Below are 13,331 nucleotides of genomic sequence, written 5' to 3'. Positions count from 1 at the left end.
TTCTCTGGAGCAGTTAGTTTGTACCCCCACAAGGGTCTTGAATGTCCTTAACGTAGTACTCACCGGCATGCGAGATTGCTACACCACCCAAAGTGTGAGACCCTTCCTGGTAAGGTCTGACCATGAATCAGTCATGTTCAATGTAACATTCTTACCTGCACCCGCATGGATCCAAAAGGTGGAACAATTTCTGCAAAGAAAATTATATAGCCTCCTAACTGATGGCATGTATAGTTTCAAATCTACTGCCACCAGTGACAGTAAAGACACCTATATGGAGATGTATGCAAATGCCCTGTATAAGCACCTTTACAGGTGTATAGACTTAGCTTTATCAGAATGGATCAAAACCTGCCAATAAAAAACAAGCCACGCTGGTGGACATTTAGCATGAATAGACTATACAACAAGAAAAAAAAATGATGTCCAGGAGTAAGAAGGAACAGTCTCAGCAGAAGAACAACCTCCATAGCTTGAACAAGCAGATTAGACATCTTGTAAAGTCCTCTTAAGCTAATTGTGAAACTAAATTAGTGTCCATAGCTAAGGATAATCACAGGGCATTCTTCAGTTATGTCTGTAATGTAAAAGTGAAGGCTCGGCTTTGCACCAAAAATCATTTATGTCATTCTTAGACAGTGTCAACCAGTGCTGATCATGGATTCACAAATATAGACTACACATCTTGGCCTATAACGTAACAGTAGTACAACTTGGCTAGGCTTGATAAGGCCCTTGGGGCATTAGCCTAGTTACCTCCTATGAACCTGTGAACCTAGGACCATTATGGTAGTAGGCTTGTATGAACTTATAAAGCTATGAACCTATGCAGGCCTACCAAAATCTTGTCTCACACATGGGCTGCTGATGACATGTAACTACAAGTTCAGCTGCAGTTTTGCAAAAGTCAGACTTGCGCCATGGTGCTTGCATTATATATTGCATTCTGTAGTCTGTGTACTTGGGTAGGGTTTCTATTCTCCCTGCAGTCAACTGTGTGTGTGTATGCATATGTACTCTTGCTTGACATTACAGAGAGCCTATTACTGCAGCATGTGGGACACTGTTATACAGCTATATCAGATATTTGGATAGTCAGTCATCCCACCAGGGCCTGGTCAGACACTGGCCTGGAAGCCAGGCAGATGTCACCTCACCCTATACCAGACACATGATAGTGACATGGCTTTAAATCTACCCACACACATCATGGCTTGGTTTTTAGGCCCTGTGTTATCTTCCTGAGAGAGTCCTGTGGTCTCTCCAGCTGCTGCATGTGTCTGTAGAGGTACATGCTATAGAATGCATTATACTGTATTACTGTTCTGATGAGGATTGACTGCAGTGCTGTCATATAATTCTAAAGACTGAATATGATGGTGTGACTTATGATGTGCACCATACATTTGTCCTGGAAGATCATTAAAGAGAGAAGTTAGAAAGTAATGAGACAGTGCAGTTTCTGACCTCAACACCCTTACAAGAGCATTGACTATAATGCTGTGAAATTTTGATGCTATCAAACTGTCTAACTTTCTAAGGCCAGTATAATTCAAAGGTACAGTGACCAGTTCAACAACACAAATGCAGATGTACTAAGTTAGCTATGCACCCTGAGGATCAGAGCATCAGGTACAGCTTTAATCCAAAAGATAGAAAACGGGGATAGGGCACAGATAATGACTTGCACAGGGTGCTGTGTGTGTGTGTGTGTGGGGGGGCTAGGCCAACACATAAGGTTGGCGAGTGTGTGTGCGTAGGAAGGAGAAGGTGGCAGACATTGGGATAAAACCACAAATGGCCAGTGAGACAAACTGAATAACTGTTGCACCCAGATCCAGGACATGCTGTCTTGCACTCTCCTGGGAATTGTCTAGATCACTCAGATTGGCCAGGAACTGTTCATTGGAGGTTAGTGGTATCCCCCTAGCAAGCTCTCACTGGTAAGCATTTGGTCATGGCCTACTGCAGCTGCTCGCCTCATTGCAGATGTTATCATGTCAATGACCCTGTGGCACACCTGTTCATATGTTCTGCAGTGGCCATCCACAACACTGACATGAACAATCTGCTGCCATATTTGCATCCTACATGCCATATCTCCCTTTCCCCTTTCCAGCAGAAAAGCACCACATTGCTGAAACTGATCAACATCGGTGATGGGGGAGTCTACATGGATTGACATGCCTGAGTGACATACTTGTAGGTGTCTTAAAAGACAACAGAAGTACAATACACACAAGTATCACATAACTACAAAATAACTGTTTCCAGAAAAAAAAAAACAGAAAAGGTAGCCAGTCAGTATTACCCACTGGAGAAACATAAAACAGTCTAGAGATGTGAAATACTAACAACAGGCAGGATGCAAAACAAGAAAAATATATCCTTGTTTCTGCCATAACAGTAAGTCACCTTTGCCCCCCCCCCACAAAAGAGCAGTCCAGTCTTATTTGTGACATAACAGTAACTCATCCTTACCCCCCTCCCCCACAAAAGAACAGGCAAATTACAAATTTTCTAGCAAAACCTCCTTGAAATGCTGAAAGTGCTATCAAAGGACCTGCCCCTGATACATTTGTATGTATTTATCACACAGCATTCCATGTGTACCTCTGAAATGGCTTGACAAACAGGCACATCCCATCATTACTCTTCTAAGTAATGCAGTCAGATAAAAGTGTAAAAGCCTTTGCTCCACACAATTCTTAAATACGTGTAAAAGCCTTTGTTACACACAATTCTTAAATACATGTAAAAGCCTTTGTTGCACACAATTCTTAAATACATATGCAGTATGTAGGTGACAAAATGTGAGCATACCTGCTGAAGTTCAATACTCCTCTACAGATATATCCTGAAGAAAGTGTTTTTGCAGACTTCTAACCATATACAACTCTCCTCACCATCAGATTGGCTAGCTACACATGTGCCTTTCTAATGGTGTAGATCATTAATAGATTGCATCAGTCTGTGTTTCATACATGAGAATTACAGCATAAGTGGCTGAATTGCATACTAATCAACCAATCCAACATGGTGGAGCTATTCAACAAGCTATAAAGCACCCATGTAGACTCCATGCTATTTTGTCCTGCGGATGTCAACACTTTTGGAGTACAGACATGGAAAGTCTACACAGACAGAATGTTAGGGCCTGCTACTGCTTTAATCCATTTGTATGTGCTAGAGACTGAAGCCACTGCTGCAGCTGCTGCCAATAGGCCTAGGCTGTAAAGGAGAAGAATTTTAGGCCAACTTATCACAACCTACATGACATGGAAATTGTAGAGTGCTACAGGGGGGACAAGGACACATTACAGGAACTCTACAACCTCTGTCAATGTCAACTCTGAGTCAGAGCCAACTGAAGGAACCCATCCCAGTGGAAACTAAGGTATGTGTAGCCCTTAGAATATTAGCTACAGGTACCTTTCAGAGACCAACAGGAGACATGATGGGGGGTTTCACAGGCATCAGCATCCTGGACCCTCCAGCAATTCCCGGAAGCTATGCTCCAACATGCCAGTGAGCACATATATTTTCCCTGTAGTTCTGAGTAGGTGGTCAGAAATATGCAACAGTTCTACCAAGTGGCACACTACTCTGCTGTACTGGGTACCATAGATTGCACCACAGGGTAGGCTCTACATTAACAGAAAGGGCTACCATTATATCAACTGCTACGTCATGTGTGATACCAAAGGAATCATCTTGGACGTGTGTGCTGGCAACCCTGGTAGTTACCACAACTCAAATATCTGGCACACCTCCCAACTGTACCAGATGTTTGCTAGGGGGGATATCCCACAGGGTCATCTACTGGGGATGCAGGCTATGCACTGAAACTATGGCTGATGACACACATCAGAAATTCACACACACCCACAGAGGAATGCCATAATGAGACACACATTCAAGCCAGAAATGTCATAGACCATGTGTTTGGTCTGCCAAAATCACAGTTCTGGTGCCTAGATACATCTGTGGGAGCCCTACAATACAATCCATGGACATATACAGAAATTTTCACAGTATGTGCTATGTTATGCAACATAATCCTGAGTAAACAGCTTCAGCAGGATCAGCAAGGGGATGGGGCGCACATCATACTACCAATGCCAAGGTCGCCACAGGCAGATGAGGAGTCTGAGGGGGAGCCACCAGCTCCTCTGAGTGTAGGCAGACATAAGCATGTTCATTATGCCCTTGCATTGGCTAAGAGACAACACACAGCACACGCAGCACCTAGGTGCCTAAAACCTTCCTCCTACTCATATACATATAGTAACATTGATGCCAGGCAACTCACAGAACGTTTACCTCCCCATGTATTGGCTGTAAACTGCTTGCATCACAAAGAGTCAGCCCTGGACTAACACTGTGGTAACTGCTATATTTACAAGGTAGGTCCTGAACCTGCAGTGTATTGTTTAGTAATATTATGGCATATCCTTTTATTTCATCACTTGTTACAGTAACAAGTAAAGGTGGGAGATTTGTACCAATGTTACTGTAACATGCGACAGAAGAGACTTATTTGACTTGTATGTGTCCATTTGTAAGTAGTAGGTCTCAATCATCACAGATTCACACAGCCATACCTCACAAAAGTACTGATGATTACTGCATGCCCTCAGTTTAGCACCTTATGTTTATACTGGAAAAGCATTGAAGACAGACATTATAAAGTAATGATACACATTGCAGTTTCTGACTTCACAGCCCTCACAAGATCAAACAACAGTCAGGATACAAAACAAGGAGAGTAACACTAAAATGCGAGAGTGCTGCACACCCCCTACTGTAATGTCTTACCTGATAAGGTCAGACCATAAAATGGTCTCCTTTCAAGTAAAAATAAAACCTGGACCCCAGCTAAATCTGGAATATTCAGGAGCTACTCTAAGGCTAACCTCTTGCTATTAAGTGATAAACTGGCAAAATGTCAAGCCCCCATAAACCCTGAGAACACTGCTGCCTATGCAGAACTATTCACAGAACCCTGTAAAGCATGTTAATAGCTGCATAGAGGCAGCTGTACCCACCAGGAAGAAGTATAGAATTAACTCAAAAAACAAGCCACCCTGGTGGAATCACAAAATCAATAAGCTGTATAACAGAAGGAAGAAAATCATGGCAAAGATTAGGAGGTTCAGTACCCAGCAAGATAAAATTACTCTCTTTAAACTAAAAAAATAACTCAGTGGACAAAAAGCCTACCAAAGCCAAATTTGAGGTAAGTTTGGCCTCCCAGGCCAAGGATAACCAAAACGCATTCTTTAGCTATGTCCGCAACCTCAAAGGCAATACACAATTGTGTGCAGAGCTCATTGTAAATGGAGCCACCTATACTGAGCCAGAAGATATAGAAAACCACCTGGCTGATAAATTCAGCTCCAGATTTACACATCTCTCCCCTGCAACCTTCCCTCACAAAATACCATCAGGTATAACTCTCTCCACTATCACAAGGGAACAGGTCCTTAGTGCTGTCTATAAGACCAAGAAGATTGCATCAATGGGCCCAGACAATATTCCAGGATGTTTTCTAAATATCATGAAACATGACCTATCAGGGCCTCTGGAATTACTATTTAATTATAGCCTCCAAACATGCTTTGTGCCTCATGAATGGAGTATGGCAACGCTCATCTCTCTGCACAAAGGTGGGCCAACTACAGACCTACTCAGGCATTGTTGACAAACTCAAGAGGTTAGGTACAAACTCATATGTCACCTGGTGGATAGCCAACTGGCTCAAGGACAGGACCCAGGAAGTTAGAATTGGGGAGTCCACCTCTACAAAGAGGCCAGTCACAAGTGGAGTCCCTCTGGGATCAGTCCTTGGACCACTCCTTTTTGGCATTTACTTCTCAGAAGTCAAGGCCAATGTCAGTGGTCTCTGGCTGACTAAATTTACAGATTGAAAATTAGGAGCTGTCATTAAATCCCACACTAACACAAAAGTTCTCTGGGAGGGGCTGACACAGACAAACAACTGGTGTCAGAGCCATGGACTAAAACTAAATGCCAAGAAATGCATAATAGTATCCTTTGGGAAGTCATCCATCCCTGGTAACTATCATATTGACGACACACCCCTTAGAGCTGACCCAGTAGTCAGGGACTTAGGGACATTATTTATATATATATATATATATATATATATATATATATATATATATATATATAGTCATCTAGACTTTGACCATCATGTGTCTACAGTAATGAGGAAATCATTCTATGTTGCACAAGTTATAAACAAAGGTATGGCATCTAATTCCTAGAAAGTCATTGTTCCACTGTATTTTGGCATTCATCAGACCTATCATTGAGTAAAATCCCCCCTTTGGCATGTACCAACCAGGCATATCTAACAACTGGAATATCCACAAAGATTCCTTACTAAAAGAATACAGGGCATAAGTAAAATATCCTATGCAGACTGCCTCAAGACCCTATCTCTGTATTCTGTCTCCTTGCAGGCTTTTGAGGGGAGATCTATGCCTGGTATACAGGACATTGTTAGACCCCACTGTGGTGGACCTTCTGAATATACACAAAACAAACAGCACCAAAACTACCCATTCTAAAGACTTAAACCTTGCCTGTGATATAAATAGGACCTGCTAGAGAGACAGGTATGTATCCCAGAGATCACCCTACCTATGGAACAGGCTCCCCATCCATGTGAAGCAGAGTTCCTCCCTAACCAAACTCAAGTGAAACTTGGATAATTGGATAGGGAACCAGAAATGCATCCCTGGTTGGCAACTATGTCTCCAATGGACACAGCCAATCTGTAAATGTTTCATCTCCCAGGCCCCTGCTTACACTTATCAAGGGTATCGGAACTTGTCAGAGATTTGGATGCATGGCTAGGATTAAAAAGGCCCTTGTGGTCATTAGCCTAGTAAACACCTATGAACAAGAACAACATACAGTGGATATAAAAGTGTACACACCCCTGTTAAAATGCCAGGTTTTTGTGATATAAAAAATGAGACCACAATTAATAATTTCAAAATTTTCCCACCTTTAATGTGACCTATAACCTGTACAATTCAATTGAAAAACAAACAAATCTGTTAGGGGAAAAATATAAAAAAAGAAAAATGTACAATAAGCTGGTTGCATAAGTGTGCACATCCTTAAACTAATACTTTGTTGAGGCACCTTTTGCTTTAATTACAGCATTCAGTCTTCTTGGGTACACACCTGCCATCAATTAGAGATTCTAATTAACCTCAAATAAAGTTCAGCTATCCTAGTAGGATTTTCCTGACATTTACTCAGTTGCCTGGTACAGCAAAAGCCATGGTTCACAGAGAGCTTACAAAGCATCAAAGGGATCTCATCACTGAAAGGCGTCAGTCAGGAGAAAGGTACAAAAACATTTCCACACCATCGGATATACCATAGAACACAGTGAAGAGAGTCATCAAAAAGTGGAGAAAATATGGGACAACAGTGACGTTGCAAAGAACTGGACGTCCCTCCAAACTTGATGAAAAGACAAGATGAAAACTGGTCATGGAGGCTGCCATGAGACCTAAAGTAACACCAAAGGAGCTGCAGGAATTTCTGGCAAGTACTGGTTGTGTACTACATGTGACAACAATCTCCCGTATTCTCTCTATGTGTCTGGCCTGTAGGGTAGGGTTGCAAGATGGAAGGCTTTTCTTACACAGAAAAACATCCAGGCCCAGCTAAAATTTGCAAAACAATACATCAAGTCTCCCAAAAGCATGTGGGAAAATGTGTTATGGGCTGACGAGACAAAGGTTGAACTTTCTGGCCACAATTCCAAAGGGTACATTTGGTGCAAAAACAACACTTTGCATCGCCAGAAGAACACCATCCCCACGGTGAAGTATGGTGGTGGTGTTATCATGCTTTGATTTTGCTTTTCTTCAGCTGGAACTAGTGCTTTAGTTAAGGTAGAGGGAATTATGAACAGTGCCAAATACCAGTCACTTTTGGCCCAAAACCTTCAGGTGTCTGCTAGAAAGCTAAAGATGAAGAGGAATTTCACCTTTCAACAAAACAATGACCACAAGCATACATCCAAATCAACAAAAGAATGGCTTCACCAGAAGAAAATTAAAGTTTTGGACTGGCCTAGCCAGAGCCTAGACTTAAATCCAATGTGGGGTGACCTGAAGAGGGCTGTGCACAAGAGATGCCCTCGCAATCTGAGAGATATGGAGCACTTTTGCAAGGATAAGTAGGCAAATATTGCAAGTCAAGATGTGCCATACTGATAGACTCCTACCCATGAAGACAGAATCCTGTAGTTAAATGAAAAGGTGCTTCAACACTGTATTAGTTTAAGGGTGTGCACACTTCTACAAACTGCTTATTGTACATTTTTTTTTATACTTTTTCCCCTAACAGATTTGTTTTTCAATTGAATTGTACAGGTTATGGGTCACATTAAAGGTGGGAAAACTTTTGAAATTATTTATTGTGGTCTCATTTTTATATCACAAAAACTTGGCATTTTAACAGAGGTCTGTACACTTTTTATATCCACTGTATCTTTGTTTGTGCCATAACAGTAACTCACCTTTGCTCCCCTCCAAAAGAACAGTACATTCTCGGCATATGTCATAACAGTAATTCATCTTTGCTCACCCCAAAAGAACAACCCATTTTTTGTGCCATAACAGTAACTCACATTTGCTCACCCCAAAAGAACAGTCCATTCTTTTGTGCCATAAGAGTAACTCACCTTTGCTCACCCCAAAAGAAGTCTATGCTTGTATGTGTCATAACAGTAACTCAGCTTTGTTTCCTCCCTTAACAGAACAGTTATTTCCCTGTATGTGCCATAACAGTAACTCACCTTTGCTCCTCCCAAAATAACAGTCCATTCTTGTTTGTGCCACAACAGTAACTCACATTTGCTCCCCCCAAAAGAATAGTCCATTCTTTTGTGCCATAAGAGTAACTCACCTTTGCTCACCCCAAAAGAACAATCTATGCTTGTATGTGGCATAACCGTAACTCAACTTTGATTCCCCCCTCAACAGAACAGTTCCACCCTTGTATGTGCCATAACAGTAACTCGCCTTTGCTCCCCCCCAAAAGCACAGTCTTTGCTTGTTTGTTCCATCCAACCTGCCCTTCAGTTGTTGGTAAATGCATATCATATTATTGCCAGTTAATATCCTCACACATTTTAAGGCCAATGCTATAGCATGGCTTACAGACTACATGTCTCAGAGTACTGGTCAGATAAGTGATGAATAACAGGAAATGTAAGACAGAGCTATGAGGATATTAGATATTGTTATCTGTGGTAACATGACTGGCTGAAGTTTTTAAATACTTGTAAATTACCTCGTGTTATGTATGCAAGCACAACCAGCTATAATTCTGTAAATAAGTTGTTTTTTTGATTATTACTTTGATTTATGTAAGATGTTTGAAACAAACAGTGCTGTTCTGGCTGAACAAATGTACATGTTTTTTAAAAATAATTCTGACTGTAGGTTATGCCAGTCAGCTGACCTAGATATGATATCATCATATGCCTATGATGAAAGGAATAGAATCTCCACAGCAGCTGTTCTGTTTACTGATATAAGAGAGTAGAATTCTCATAACAGATGTCTGTGACTTTAAAAAAAATCTGCTATAAAAGCAGGTTCTGAGTCAGTTAGTGTAGTAGTTATAGTTTCTAGGTTGTTGTTTAGTTGTCAGTTGTTTTCCAGATGAATAGTTATCATTCAGAGGTTCCAGAGCTGTTCAGCAGAATTAGTAGGAGTTGGTATTCCAATTGCTGAGGACCAGACAACAGCCTGAAGATTTGACATAAATTCTTATTTTGCCTTGCAGAAGCAAGAGTATCATCTTGCCTTGTTGAGTTATTTACATTAGGCAGGAACAGTTAATCTTTAGATAGGGAACTATAGTTAGATAGTTATCAGTTTTTCTACAATCAGTGGGAAATATATCCTAAAGTGTTATTTTCATAATTCCTGTGTGTGAAAAGTGTGGTTTATTAAAATCCATAATCAGCATATACATGTTTTAAATCATTTTATTTATTATTAAATATGTTGCTACTTTTTATTGTGACTGGTTATTTAGAAAGTACTTTTAGTTACCTGAGAGTGTTTATGCTTATTGTGATAACACCAGGAACACTCCAAAAAGCATACTACTTGGATTGCATGTTACCATTTATATCAATAATTATTTTACCCAATATAATTGAACACCCCTTTTGAAGGGTATTCTAGTATTTGACTGGTGGCAGCTGTTACCTTGTAATTTAGGAAAGAGGACATAGCAGGTAAATCTATGCCAGTCTTTCCCAAGAGTGTGTGTGTGTGTGTGAATATCAACTATTTGAGTGAGTTTGTCAAATGCCTAGAACTGGGACAAAGTGTTCTTCAGTGGTAAGTGTGAAGACTCATTTGGGGACCTGGAGTGAAGCATATAGTCCAGTCCCAGATTTGGAGACTGTTCTCAGTGTATTCTTAGGGGAAATTGTGTATTTCTATCCCTGCATTCAGTGATGCTCCCTTACCAGAGATAGTGGTAAGGATTGAGGCTCCTTAGTAACTGCCTCAGGTTTAAGTGGGGTCATCACAAGAGCAAGCAATTATCATAACAGGTTGTGTGATCACTAAGTGCACTGCATCCAAATATAATATTAAATGTAAAAATAGCAGTTTATGGTTTGCTATCAGTGTACATTCTGTTGCAGTTGGTCATGTGATGAATGACTTCAGTTTGCTTCTGCAAATCTGTGTGGCAAAGAGGGATAAGGCACCCATCCTGTTTTCTGAAGGTACATTGGAGTGAGAGTTGAAATTCAGACCTGTGTAGATGTATCTCGTGTACTAACATTTTCTATGGTGTATGTCACAGATAGCTTTTCTTTATTTCAACTATTTCTGCCTTTTTTATTTACTAAATAATACTAAAAACCTGACAGCGAGAACACAGTTTGCCAACAAATGAAGAGGAGGTTGGATGTTAATGAAAAAGAACTTGTGAATTTGTGCACTGCTTACTTACTTTTCCAACCTTGTCAGACCTACATGTAACACTTTGTAAGTCTAACTTGACACACCCACCTGATGTAAGCATTCACAGTTACCATCCCATAAACACAAACACTGAGGGAGTGCCTACACTATGTTTATATCTCTACATGGATCCTATTTTTTGGGGATTCAGCAATTCTAATGAGTTCAGATGTCATTTGCATATTCACCATGCTGACAGCCCTGAATATACGCCATTGGAAACTGTGTAGCTAGGGAAACTGAAGGGGAGCCAAATGTTGAACACAGAAGGGATGATATTACTTTGGAATATATATAAAGGAGTACCACTTTTTAGAATGATATGCCTGCATTTCGTCAGCTGCATATTGTATATGCTAACATGTAACTATGAATAGTCTGTTTGATGTTTTTTATATTTATTTTGATTAGCACACACTTACACTTTTAGCTGTCTGCATCATACCTCTCAATTGTACAGATGTTCACAGAATGTCCATATTTTTTTTCCATTTTTTATAAAGCTGTGATTTTCTGGCAAAACACTGCCAAGCCGTTAAAGATTGAAGTCGGAAAATAATGACAGACATTTGAGTTTTAGATTTCATACCCTTCAAAAAATTCATGCTAAAACAAAATACATTATTCTATCAACTTTCTAATTTTATAAAAGCATTTTAAAAATTGTACCTATTGTTGACCCCTTCCCTGGCATTATTTATGGCTTTGTCCAGATTTCTTGCCCTAAAGGGATGACAGGTAAGGTTTGCAATGTGTACTGTTCATTTGAGGATGTGGGAGCAAGGCTGTATTTCTGTTCTAGCACAACGAAAAAAGATTTGTGTTGCTTTTGGTACTCTCCTTTTGCTGCATCCAGCCTGCTGTCACCTGTTAGTGTCAGTTTCGTACAAGTGTCACACATTTTATTCTATCCGTGCAGACTCCTTTCTGTGGCTGCATTCCAAGACTTTTGGAATACAGTTGGGACACCAGCACAGAGTTTACTCAGTTGCTTTCTACACTGGTGATTTTCTCCACCAGTTGATTAACATGCTATTCAGCTATGTATGCAGTAATTAGCATGCCATGGTGTTTAACTTTTTTCCACAGGGGTGCATGCCTCTACATGGTGCTTACTGAATTCAAACATTTGTGTGGCAATATGTGCATCACACCACAACCTGCACACTGTGAAAAATCACTATCCTGTAGGCTGTATTGAATACCACAGATTCTCTCTCTCTCTCTCTCTCTCTATATATATATATATATATATATATATATATATATATATATATATATATATATATATATATATATATATATATATATATATAAAATGTATAATTTAATTGTGGAAATCTTGTAATTACATTGTGATTATTGTGTGTGAAGGACCCCTTCTCTTTTCAGTAGGTGCTTTGTGATGCTTTACATCCACCTGAGCTGCCACCAACTCAAGCAGATGGGCCTCGGTTTAACACCTCATCTGAAAGACAGAATACTCAGGAGTGCAGCACTGACCTTATGCTGTATAGCATTGGCAGTAATCAATCTTACTTATGTGGAAAATGAACTCTCAGCCTTCTGCACCAAAGGCAAGTGCGCTACCTGCTGTGCCACTAACGTTGCTCTGTGAGGTATTTCTGTGGACATTCTAATTGTTGAATGCACCTGATTAAGTACATACCAAAGCAGGCACTGCACTCAATGATGGGTCTGATGAGTGTTGAATACCATGAAACAATGACCTCCTTGGGCCTGGATGCCATAGCTTTGCATATAGGTTGCACAACAGAGAATGAACTCCTTCCTACTGTGGACATGTGATGGTCAAAGGCTAGCTTGTTGTCTATGTTTAAGAAACAGGGTTATCCCCAACCCTTGTTTGTGAAGATAAAACATGAAGCATTAAATGGCAGATGAAGTAGATTTTCTCCCTTACTGGACTCAAAATTGGTTAGTGACACTAAAGGGGACAAGTTGCCTGTAGGCCAGAAAGTCAAATACATGAATTTATCTTGGTCCTATCATTTATTTGTGACATTCAGAAATACTCTGATACAGTAAATATGACATGGAATATTAAATTTGCTCTGAGGTGAAAGAAAAATTAGATGATAAACTGTGTACAGTAAGGGAAAAGTATTAAAAATCTTTTGGAAGGGAAGTCTCATGGTGATTCATTGCCACATCAATTGTATGAGTAAATGGGGTAGATACAAATATTATAGGTGCATTAACAATGATCTGTATGTTGTAGTGAAAGGGTTCAAGAGGAATCTAGCTTGTCCTGGTCACATT

The 13,331-nt window shown here is 40.2% G+C and overlaps 1 protein-coding gene across 1 annotated transcript in view; it reads left to right on the top strand.

The window, feature by feature from the left end:
* Positions 1–13,331, top strand: part of TRPC5 (transient receptor potential cation channel subfamily C member 5) — a 2,601,559-nt gene that overhangs the window by 954,573 nt on the left and 1,633,655 nt on the right. The window lies entirely within an intron of this gene.

This window comes from Protopterus annectens, chromosome 15.part0 (genome assembly GCF_019279795.1).
Source record: "Protopterus annectens isolate FY-2018-M chromosome 15.part0, PAN1.0, whole genome shotgun sequence".
Taxonomy (NCBI): Eukaryota; Metazoa; Chordata; order Ceratodontiformes; family Protopteridae; genus Protopterus; species Protopterus annectens.
The sequence above is the reverse complement of the archived record's forward strand: the minus strand, read 5'-3'. Positions and strand labels throughout refer to the sequence as shown.